This window comes from Spermophilus citellus (genome assembly GCF_964194105.1).
Source record: "Spermophilus citellus genome assembly, chromosome: 13".
Lineage (NCBI taxonomy): Eukaryota > Metazoa > Chordata > Mammalia > Rodentia > Sciuridae > Spermophilus > Spermophilus citellus.
Genome location: NC_138193.1, coordinates 90,052,013 through 90,064,721, shown reverse-complemented (window position 1 = coordinate 90,064,721; position 12,709 = coordinate 90,052,013). Strand labels below are relative to the sequence as shown.

Here is a 12,709-nt window from a genome sequence, read left to right as displayed (position 1 = left end):
TGGTACCAGGATTGAGCCCAGGGGTGCTTACCCACTGAGCCATATCTCCAACATTTTTTATATTTTATTTAGAGAAAGGGTCTCACTGAGTTGTTTAGGGCCTCACTAAGTTGCTGAGGCTGGCTTTTGAACTCTCAATCCTCCTGCCTCAGCCTCCCAAGGTGTTGGAATTACAGGCATGCACCACTGCATCCCTGCTAAACCTAACTTTTGAATGAGCATATGCTAGAAGGCTTAAATAAGCACAATGACTTCCTTTTTATTCTCCTTTATCCAGTGTACAAATAGTAACATTCTGAGGATTGCACATTGAAGGATCCTTCTTAGCTTTTGCACCTGTGTTGTCAGTGGGCCACCCAGTGAGTCTGTAGTAGGGACTTAGAAACTCAAATGACTACAAGACAAGAAGATACCATAATGGCATAATGACTAAAGTGGATTGGAGATAAGAAAAATTCTGTCTCTGTTGGGACAAGTAATCATTCATTTTCCTCTTAAACTTAGTAATGGAGAAAATATACATAATGAGATGATAAATGGTAACGGTTCTAGGTCTCAGTTTGGGTCTCAGTGGGGACTTTGGGGAGCTGGGAGGTTACTCATGAACCCCAACAAAATGTTGCCTTATGGTATGTGGCGCTAAAACTCAAAGATCAGATTTTTCTACAAGGATTTATTTATTTATTTAAAATCTTTAATATTTATTTATTTATTGTTAGTTTTCAGCGGACACAACATCTTTGTATGTGGTGCTGAGGATCCAACCCAGGCCACATGCATGCCAGGCGAGCGCGCTACCGCTTGAGCCACATCCCCAGCCCTCTACAAGGATTTAGACAACTGGATTTTTTAAATGTGAAAGTCTGGATTCGTACATTTTGGCAACTAATTAAAAACTTTAAAACTTTATTAAAGCAAACCAACAAAATAATGGCTATGGGCTATTTTCTGTCCAATTATATAATCTGTGGAAGCTGGGGGAGTTTGAATTTATTAGCACCTTCTTCAATTTGAAGAAGAAAGTAAGAATGTGGTTTATTATTTGTAAGTAATTAAATAGGCTTTCTCATACAAGGAGACAAATGTAAAAAAGAAAAAGACCTTTGAGAGCACTGATTATAATGTCTTAACAGGCACGGTGCTTTTATATTTAATCGAAGTTGCATCAGAGCCTGAGTTCTTCGAGAACATGATGTGTTTTAGGGTCCACAATCACAGTGAGATACTGCTGATGGTATTTGTACAATCATTTTGCTAAGAATATAGTCTTTGATAAAACACTTATTGGAATGATTCAGATAGGAACTATATTATAACAGAGATACAGAGGTTCAGATATATCTAAATGACATAAGGTATTTTCTAGATTAAAAAAATTAAAATGTTTGGTATTCATAGATAGGTTATTATTGAAGTAAAGACTGCATTATCCAAAAGTAAATTTAGATTTGGAGAAACTATTCCTGAAAGAGACAACATTTGAAAACAACATCATAATGATGACACATTTTACAAAACCTGGACTTCTTACACAGTGATTTAGATGCAGGAAGGTAACACATTTTGGGTTGTGACAATTTCTGAATTTTTCATATGTAGATACAGCTTTAGATAATTCAGTATTTTTTTCCTAGTTATTGACTTTTTTCATGGTGGCTTTTTGTCTTTTGCTCTCAAAAAATGTATATACTAACAAGTTACTGAGAGATTTAAACGTTTTTCTTTGCATTTTTATTTTTTGACAACATAGATATAAGGGTTTTGTATTGCATTTAGTCCTGAGGAGGTATCTTTTGACCTAAATGCTTTGTGAATACTCTTCAGTTTTTGTGTGATTAATACTCGACTACTAAGATAATTCAATAAAAAAATATGCTCTGTTTCCTGGGCCTGAAGTTAAAAGCAAATATTGAAAAGAAGCCACTGGAAATGAGATATTGTGGTGAGACGCAGGCTGGCGAGGGTCTAAAATTGTGGAAACCTGCAGACTTGTAAAATCCCCGAAGATTACCACAGAAGCTGGTGTGGTTCTCCTTCTAATTTTAGTGCTCATCTTGGTTTCACTTACTATTTCAGTTCTTCAACGACCTTATTGTGACTAGTAGATCTATTGGAAAAACTTTTATGGAAATGTCTTATGTAATATTCACTTCCCAATGTGGTGTTATTTCCATTCCACAGAAAGACTACCATGTTGAGTCTTGGATCCCATTCAAGACTCATTGGTGCCCATGAGATATTACTGCTATTTCTGTCAGTAACTACTGAACTCTTTTGGTCTGTAACCTTTTTAGAATCAGATATGTGTCTTTGCATTCCCTTAATATTTATCTTATGTATTCATGAATACTCTAAACATTAGATTGTAACTCATCAATAACAACATCATTGAATGGGTTGGGTTGCATGTCTAGAGAAAGCTAGATTTAACCTGCCAATGTAATGAATACTACAGAGTAAGATGCAGATTATAGATTTTTATTTCTGAAAATGTGGGACTAAGTTATAGTAAAAATGGAATTTACACTAGTTCATGACTCAAATTTCTAGCCTATGCTACATTTCCCCCCTTTTTGCCTTCCTTACCTCACTTTCTTTGTAAAATGTATGTATGTGAAGGTAAAATACATGTGGCTTATGAATTTGAAAAAAACTTATATAAATAGGAAATATTTCATCCCTTGGATAGAGTCCTTTGGTTATTTTCTAGGAAAATATTAACCCAATGAAAAATGTACTGCTGGGCATATTGGCACATGCCTATAATCCCAGCAGCTTGTGAAACTGAGGAAAGAGGACCCAAAGTTCAAAGCCAGCCTTGTAACTTCATGAGGACCTAAGTAATTTAGTAAGGCTGGGGATGTGGCTCAATGGTTAAGCATCCCTGGTACCAAAAAAAAAAAAAAAAAAAAAAGTACTATGTGACAGTTAATAAGCAGTTTATCTGTTATTAACTTATTTAATTGTCATAACACCACTACCACATAGATGCTGTTACTACCCTATTATTTAGATAAAGACACAGAGACAGGACAGATTGAGTAACTTGCCCAAGCCCACAAGCCAGAAAGAATGAGCTCTAGAGTCTGTGTTCTAACCATTGAGTTTTACTCAGAAAAGAGCTCATTATCGATGTGGGGGATATAAAGCCTACACAGACCCACAGAGAAGGGCTCCATTGGATTCTATCATATGGACTTTCACAGGTTTGTTCTGATGCTCTCTGTAGTCCCTCTCTCTACTCCAAAATGCTTTTGCATGGAAAAGTTAACAAATATATACTTTACTCCTGGTTTTAAGACCTCACCATCCTCTGAGTATTCCTGCTCCTCCATGCCTTTCTCCTTTTCAAGATCATTTTCTCTGTGGGTACTACTTTCCTTCCTATCTGTGCTCAGTGTAACTCATGCTTCAAGTCACAGCTTAGCCTGGTGAGTGTCCTGACTTCTAATGGATCATAACTTCTATTCACAGTGTCCCCCTCTCTAAATCTAAGTGCTCTCAGATCACAGTACGTACCTGATACATACTTAGATTTCCACAGTGGTGTTAATCACTGTGTCTGGCATAGAAACACATGTGTATTAAATGTGAGAATATGACTGGAAGAAGAATTCAGTATATTTTTATTCTATGTAACACTAAAAATTTGGAAGCATGTCTTGAAATTCCATTATGGGTCTGTTACTATGAAAAGAATAAATTAACTCAACAAGCAAAAGTAAAAGTTCAAGACAAGAATAAGATTAGAAAAGACAATTAGAGAAGACACCAATTTAAAGTTTAAAGATCATGGTGGAAGAATAAGATGGCAGAGAAAGGTAACCATTTAAAGATACCAGAGACACTTGTGAATTGGGCGTGGGCCCTCGAAAAACACAGTTTTGTTCTTAAGATCTACTGTGGAGACACAACCATTCTGTATCAGAAATCATGCAACGAATGAAGGAAGTCAGTACACTGATATAAAGTCTGTGGAAGAGTTCAGGAGGGAGACTACTTCTTCTTTTTTTTTTTTTTTTAAAGAGGGAGACTTCTTAAAAGTGAGGATGTGTGGCCAAGCAGACATGTTGTGGGGGGACATTAACAAAAAAGTTAAAAAAAAATTACAAAGCAAGAGGACTATGAACAAGAAGTTATTTTTAACAGCAATATAAAACATGGTGGAATAAAGAGGATGAGGGTTGGGTGGTCATGAAATGAGCAGCCATTGATGAAAGACTTTGTACGCCATAGAATATTGAGATTCATAGAAGATGATGGGGAACGGTTGCAAAAATTTTGAATAGGGAAGTTTGGTGAGCAATCTGACCATGTGGAAAAGATTGATCTGGTTTCAGTGAGGAGAGACAAAGGGGAGGTGAGAGTCCATCTAGAAACCTGATACATACACCATTGCTGCAGGCAGGGGAAAAGCAAGACCTGCTTCATTTGTCTTCCTCTGCTCACACTTTAGTAAATTACAACTCAACAGTTCTTTTGCTTCTTATGTAACCTCCACTCAAAATCCTTATTCTCACTTCTGGGTCACCTCTAACTCTTTGACAGCTAGTTCATGAAAAGCTGTCTTCCTCTCCCTTTCTCCTTTTCTCCTTCTCTGTCTCTCTAAATCAAAAATACCCACCAGATTCTACCCTATAGGAGTTGCACAATTTCTGAAGGCTAATTTGGAATGCTAAGGAACCAGTGGTTACCAACCTCTAACATTTTTGAGATTCCCAAAGTTCTTTGCAGCATGTTGACAGATCTCTACAGACTTCCTTGTTTCCCCGCATGTAAATATGCTAATAATATGTTTATAATATTGCTCTAATGGGGATATAAAATCTAAATTCCAAATAACTACTTTACAAAGTTAGTTTGGAACATTTCACAATTTTAGGACTTCCTTTTTCTCTTCTCATTATGATTTATGCTCTTTAAACCTTTTTTCAAATGAATGATTTTGTTCCAATGAGGAAGGCAAGTAACTTGATTTATCTCATGTTAGAGATGATATTAGTGAGCCTGATAGAAGTTAAATGGGATTAGACAAAGGGAAATGAAAGGAAGGGAGGGAGGGAGAGGAAACAGGAAAGACAGTGGAATGAATCTGATTTAACTTTACTACGTACATATATAAATACAACACAGCGAATCTCCACATCTTGTACAACCACAAGACTGGGATCCTAATTAGAATAAGATGTTCTCCATGTTTGTATAAATATGTCAAAATATACTCTATTGCCATGTAAAACTAAAAAGAACAAATTTTTTAAATCCTAAAAAAAAAAAAGAAGTAGTTAAATGGGAACTGAGATGCTACAGAATGTTCACATCTTCTTTTGTGTAGGTATGTGCTGTGATTTCTTTTTAGGCAATTAGTTAATGTCTTATATGTGAGGGCGAGAGACATCACTGCCTCCTGGGTAAAGGAAGAAACATTTGCTATATAAGAAACACCTGGAATAAAAAAAGAGAATGACAAAGTCATTAAGTGGAGCCTTCTAATTATGGGCTTCAAGCTGTGTAAATTTAATTGGGAGCACAGAAATAATCTTAAAAACACATTTTTTTTTGGTTCCTATACTTTACTTTTAATTGGTTCCAATAAAAAGTCTAGTTCCAAATCCCTGATTCAGAAGTAATTTTAAACTGAGACTTTACCATTCCATAAAAGAATAGTATAAACACATGGATTTCTAAATAAGAATAAAGTGTTTTCACTTAGATGAAAACAGAGTATTATGTCAATTGGAAAAGAGAAATTCATATTACATCTTCAGGTGGGTGTGTTTCTATGAATACAAAGTCGGTGTCAAAGTAATGCCAGTTTATCTTTTACTGGGCATGGCGGTACATGCTTGTAATCCCAGCTTCTGGGGAGGTTGAGACAGAAAGATGGCAAGTTTGAGGTAACTGAGTGAGATCCTGTCTTAAAATAAAAAAATAAAAAGGGATAAGGATGTAACTCAGTGGTTAACCCTGGGTTCAATCCTGGTACCCCCCTCCACCATACCCACACACGTAAGAAGAGAAGAAGGGAAGAACTTTACCTTTTAAACTTATCACTGTCAATAGTGAAACAATTGACAATAAAATTAATAATAATAGTAAGGCACTGTGCACCCCTATGTTTTTGTAATGCTTTCACTTATTTGTGCCCTGCTTTAAATTTAAAGAGAGTTCAGAACTCACTGCATCCCTACCTGACCCCAGTTCTTTTACTCTGTCATCAGCTTTTGTTTTTAAAAATCTTATGTATGGTTGTCTTATATGTGTTCTTATTCCTTTTTTATATGATGATAATAATTTTGGGGAGGAGGGGTTGAACCCAGGGGCACTTCATGGCTGAGCCACATCCCCAGCCTTTTTTAAAATTATTTTTTTATTTTGAGACAGATCTCGCTAAGTTGCTTAGGGCCTTGCTAAACTGCTGGGGGCTGGCTTTGAACTTGCAATCCTCTTGCCTCAGCCTCCCAAGCCTCCAGGATTACAGGTGTGTACCACTGCACCTGGCTAATGATAAACTTCTTGACAGCAGGTTGCTCATATCTGTTTTATCTTCAATTCTGAAATCATGCTCAGATATTTCCAACCACCTTGCTGCCTGATACCATTGGGGACTTAGCCTGTATTTTCTATTGTAGTTTCATGATCCATAAAACTTGATGCCTTGGAAGTCTTCCTAGCTTTGTAGGTTGAATTAGCTCCCATTTCGGTGCTGCCATGGCATCCTGAGTATCTATTTCTGTCACTGGACTGGGCTCATTGGTTTATGAGAGCTGGTTTATAATCTTTCTTTTGCTCAAGGTTGTGGGCTCCTGAGCATGGACTTTTTACATATCCAACCACAGCACAGTGCTTAATGATTAATAAGAAATGTTGGCATTTTTGTTAATTAAACTAATGCCTCTCTCTGAAGAGGGCAATATTTTATTATGTAAATGCCCCTTGATGCTTACTAGGTAGCAACTTAGAACTCAGGTTTTAAAATTCTTTCCTGGTGTTTTCAGAGACAGGCAGCTATACGCCAACATGGGGTGATGACAGTTAGACAGACATTTTGTACTCTAGGCTGTTCCTTCTGTCCATGTCCTCCAGATTTTTACAGACTTTCTGTGTGATGTCTTTATTTTCTTGGGGCCTCCTTCATGTGACTTCTATCCTCAGAGATTATCATCTGGCCCCAGTGGGAGGATCCATAAGCACTTTACATAGTCATGAAAGTATGTAAAACACCTTCTTGTTCATGGTGGGTACATTAAGGCAGAGCAAGTGAGTACTAGTGTCAAGTACTGAACAGAAGTCAATAACCAGTGCAAAATTCATCTCAAAAGTCTTTGTTGCATTTTTTGGAAATATTTAAGTACCAAGATTTTGCTCTATTTTTTTTTTTTTGTTACTGGTTGATGGGGTGGGGCGTGGCCTCCCCCAAATTCTTTGGGTAAAAACTCAACACAGTGACCGGCACAGAGATCACTCAAAAAGACTCTAGCCTCCTCCTTCTCCTCCTCCTTCTCCTCCTCCGCCTCCTCCTCCTTCATCATTATCATCAAATTCACTCTGTAATAAACAAATCAAGGGAATAAGGGAATGTGACTTTATTTCTGGGGACTTGAGACCAGAGTTTTCCAGAGCATCAGGGCCACAGATAGTTTTCTTGTGAACACAATATTGGCATCTTCAGAAAAGGAAAATACTGATTTTTATTTTCAATTTAAAAAAAAATTCTAATTAGTGAAAACACTGATTTTTAAGAAAATATTTTCCCAGAGTCTAAAATCTTAATTTCTGAGGGGGCGGGGGAAGCCTAGTTCTTGGTCTTCTTCGAGGATATTATTTGCTGTTTCAACATTGAGTTGTCATAGTAAGTCGTAACCCTTCACTGTGGTTGAATGTGTCCATCTGGAAGCCATCTGACTGCAAGTGTCTCCACTGTGTATATATTGCTTCTCTTCCATGCTCAGTTCCAGCCAAATGCTGGGAAAGTACTTCCATGATTGGACTTCAGAATTTGACAGTATTTATTGCTACAGCTTCTTTAAGATGCTCATTCCTCATTCAACTTATGTCAGGTGGCTGTAAATAAGTTAGTTTGTTTGCCAATGTTAAATGCCAGTGACCAAGAAAAAACAAAGTACCCCTAAATCTTGTTATTTGATTGCTACCAAAATGCAAAGCAGCCTTGTGGGATGAGCTCTGAGCTGCTTACTGACTTCCAGTCAGTAAGAAGGCCCTGAATTGCTAAGCTTGCTGTGATAATGAAGGTTATTCATTTTCAGACAATAGAGCCAGTAATTGAATGCTTAGGAGCAATGTGCAGGGAATAGCAAACATGTATTCTAGACAATGCCTAGGAACTGATCTAAGAAGCAAGCTTTAACAACAACAACTAAAATTGTTCTGGGTAGCAGAAAAAATATAAAATTTTGGAGTCAGAATTGGCTTTGCAACTTATCTAGAAACATGGTATTAGACAAATAATTCAATCTCTGTAGGTCTCAATTTCCTTATCTGTGAAGTGAGGATAATAATACTTAGCTTTCAGGGTGTTATAGGATTAAACATTGTATGGGCAATTTCCCCAACATTGTGTCTTTCCCATTACATTGCCAACAACACTTGATATTTTTATATGCTATTAGTATTTTATTTTCTAAAGCCCAGAACTGCATTGATTATTAGTACCCCATTAACTTAGTAAAAGCTCTTTTCAGAGAAAAACAAGTAAACAAATAACAAAAATTTAGGACCCAGGAAAATCTCATTATCACATTAAATAAGCCCATTAGAGGCAAGAATGGGGGGGGAAAGGTACTTTCAGAGTTGAAAAATACAGCATTGTCCATAGTTTCTCTCTACTGTCATTATTAAATAAATTTTGGAGGGCGGGGGATATAGTTCAGTTGGTAGAGTGCTTGCCTCGCATACACAAGGCCCTGGGTTCAATCCCCAGCACCACAAAAAAACAACCAAACAAAAAACCCTTTGGAGATATTGATCCACTATCCATAAGTGGGTGTAGAAACATGTATTCTACTCTCTGTGTCATCAGTCCTGTTCCATTTACAATGATTTAACCTTGCTGTAAGCACTGGTCCATTTTCTGTGTCATACTATTCCAGTAGGTTTGTGACAGAAACCACTTTGACAGCAATGTGAACAAGACTTTGATGGAGCCCACTGGGAAGAGCAACTGATCAGAGGAAACAGTAGAAGTGGAAATTCAAAGAACCAAGGAGTGAAGTTGAAACAATTGACAATGAAAGTTAAAATAAAGACAAACCAATGCAGAAATAACCTAAAACTACCAAATGTGAAGAGTGAACTGGGAAAAAACCAGTAATGATATCGAGTAACTTACAAACTTTTACACATAACAGTAATGAGGTCATTGGAGAGTTTGAGTGGCAGGTGGTAGGCAATTAAGGTAGCTAAGGTTAGAGTTGCCAGAATGAAATATCCTGCATCAAGTCAAAATGTACAGAGAAATAATTTCCTTGTTTTTGCATGTCCAGTAGTTTCTTAACTTTCTCTTCACCGTATCAGACAAAGGTAGGTCAAATATGTTACAAATGTTAGCTGAGATCTACTGAGACACTACCTTGCAGATGCCAGTCCTGCTTTGGTTCTAAGGCTCCCTTATAGAGAGCATGACCAAGACCATAGCCACAGGAACCCAGAAAAGACCTGCCATACAAGTTGTTCCAGAAGATCTATCCAGCATAATTTTAGAAACATGACACAAGTGGGTGATACAATAACCCAAAGAATAGGGAACACTGAACTCCCTCTCAAAATAAACTCCAGAAGAGAAACATCAGCCTTCTGTTCTTGTGGAAATCATCTCAGTACTTCTGTTTTTTTTTTTTTTCCTTCCGTCCTTCTTCACAATGTCTCTTGAAATTTTTCTCCTGTTGATAAACCTCAGACCTGTATCTATTGTATTTTCCAATAAGATGACCTTATTTATTTTCTAGTATAAATAGAAGTCACCAGACAAGATCTTCCTTGACTTTTTGTCACCAGGATGACAAAGCTACCTATGTCCCATTTTTTTTCCCTTTTCTGCTATTTGCATTCAAAGAGATGGCCTCTCCTTTATTCAATTGTATGAGTCCATTGCTCCTTTCCTCACGGGAACAAATTATATGTATAAACTTCTCATCGTCATGCCCTTGCAGTGTGCCTTTCTGTTAACTCTTAGCACTTAAACATACTCAAGTCTCAACTCCAAAGTCTCTAACGGGTATCCAGAAGTTAACTCAAAATGCTCCCCTGGATGTCTCAGACAATCTCTAATTCAACAAGGCACCTCCGAGGAACTTGCTTTCCTCCCCTCTTACAGACATGGAGAAGCAGCAAGCCGCACTTGGAGAAGAGAACTCCAATTTTATTTTACTCCGGCAGGCCCAGAGCAGAACAAAAACTCCAAATTCTGAGCCCTGATCCTCAGTTTCTCACAATATTTATAGGTGATTTGACATCATCTTAGATCCATCCTATTACTGGGGCTTTTTTCTCTTTTAAAAAATATTCCTAATCTATGGCTGAAGGCCTTGTGCAAGGTCTCTAACATGAAGCAGCTCACAGAAACAGATAAGAAGAAACTCTTTCTCCAGACATCTCTTACATTTCAAAAAGGAGTAGTCAGGTTCTTAGGGCAGTTATTTACAATCCAAAAGGTAGGGACCCATGGTTAATTAGGCTTCTTAGAAAAAGGCTGAGAGACGGGAGCAGAACTGACCCCTTCCCCAGACATTGGTTTCTTACCATACGTTTTTGTAATTTCATTTCACAAGCAGGTCTGGTTTTACCATCACACCTCAATCTCAAGGGAATGGCAGCAGAATCCAACCATCTAGCTAGAAAGTTTGGAATTCTCCTTCATTCTGCCCATTTCCAATAGTCTTTGAATTGGCAAACCTCATTGGATCTATCTTCAAAGTACATTCTGTAACAACCCACTTTTCTTCATCTCCATTGCTACGTGGTGATTCAGACAATCATCATTTCTGGCTTGGATGGTTGTAACTGACCACTAACTAGTTCCAAGTCTTCAGTGTAGGATTTTTTTTTTTTGGGGGGGGATTGTTTTTTTGTTTGTTTTTTATTTTGTTTTGTTTTGTTTTATACTACAGTCTCTTCTCTGTGCCTCAGCTGAAGGAATCCTTAAAAACAAACAAAAAAACCAGAATGGATCCTATCCCTTTCCTAAGGAACTCACTTCTAAATCAATGGTTTCCCATTGCCCGTCAGATAAAGCCAGGGCTCCTCCATAGCCTATCCTACTCTTCATAACTATTGTCTCTTCCTGTGTCACATCCAACCCTTCAGTCATCTGTCTTTCAGTTGGTCTTCATTGCCATCTTTGCCTAGTTAAAACTCCTCTGGCTCCTGGGATAAATGAGTGCCCCTCCAGACTTGCTCTGTGTTTCATAGGATATTTTATTGTAGTTATTTCTCTAATTCTTTGCTATAGTATAAAAGCAACAACTGTGTCTGTCTTGGTCAACTACCTATCCTCCCCTACACCTGACCCACAACACCTTCTAGCAGCCAATCTAGTACCTCCTTAGCATCTGGTGTCTAATACACCCCCAGTAAATATTTGTCAGATAAATTAATTATCATTCAAAGTTTTAATATCCTTCCTATTACTGAATTCAAAACATAAAGGCTTATAATAATTACTTGTTTTCACAAAGGCATTTAGAGTAACTTCTTTGTCTCCATATGAAGGTCACATGAAATGTGACATAAATGTGGTTGTGTATACATAAAGATGATATCTGCTGTGGGTAGAGAAGCATCTTCAAGGATTTCTGTTTTTGTGTTTTGTTTTGTTTCTGGGAATAAAGATAAAATACTAGAGACAAAACAATCCTAAATCTTAATATGGCCAACATCATTCTGAGACTTCTTGATACTTATTAGACATAATATTTTACCCTATAAACCCTACAGTCCTAGAACCAGTATGTTGGCCTGGTTTTTAGGCACCATCTGAGAGGTTAACCTACACCCTCTCTGACAGTATTTACTCAACTTTGGCTCGAGAACTTTCAGGAATGGGAGTCCCTTGTTGATGAGGCCACCTGCCCACTACAAAATGCTCTAGTGCCACAGTTTCTTTCTTCTTCAATTTTCTTTCCTTTCTTTAAATGAACATCTCTCTCCTGCCCCTTCTATAATCGGTTCTTTATTTCAACTTAAGTCCTCAACTTGAAGGGCTTTAAATATTTGAAGGGAGGATGGAGCACAGGCAAGGGGAGACACCTTCCTGGACCACCTGTATTTTGCAGGCCCCGTGGTGGGTGCCCTTTCTATTACCTTACTAACCCTTTAAACAGTCTCATGAAGTAAGTTGTATTGATGGAAGTTTACTCAGCTTTGAGTAAAACTTTCTCCTTGTGGTTATCTAATGTTGAAACCTCGTTTTGTTTGTTTGTTTGCTTGTTTTTAATTGAAAGGTTCTTCGTCAAGAGCCTGGGTGCCAATTTATATCTGTTAATGAATAGGTGTAAGGAATTGGCTGATCCCTTTTATTATTTCAAAATTTGGGAGCACGGTTCTCATTGTCCTGTAACCTTAGGAGAATTTTTTTTTTTTATGATAGAGAGTTCACAAGTCATATTAATGAAAGTCTTTTTGCTACATGAACATATCATGGCCTTTGAATAATAGCCAGCAAAGCCCTATGGCCCCTTTAAAGTGAGAACTT

The 12,709-nt window shown here is 37.4% G+C and overlaps 1 protein-coding gene across 1 annotated transcript in view; it reads left to right on the top strand.

Moving 5' to 3' along the window:
- RASGRP3 (RAS guanyl releasing protein 3) overlaps nt 1-12,709 on the top strand; it is a 73,702-nt gene that overhangs the window by 18,117 nt on the left and 42,876 nt on the right. The window lies entirely within an intron of this gene.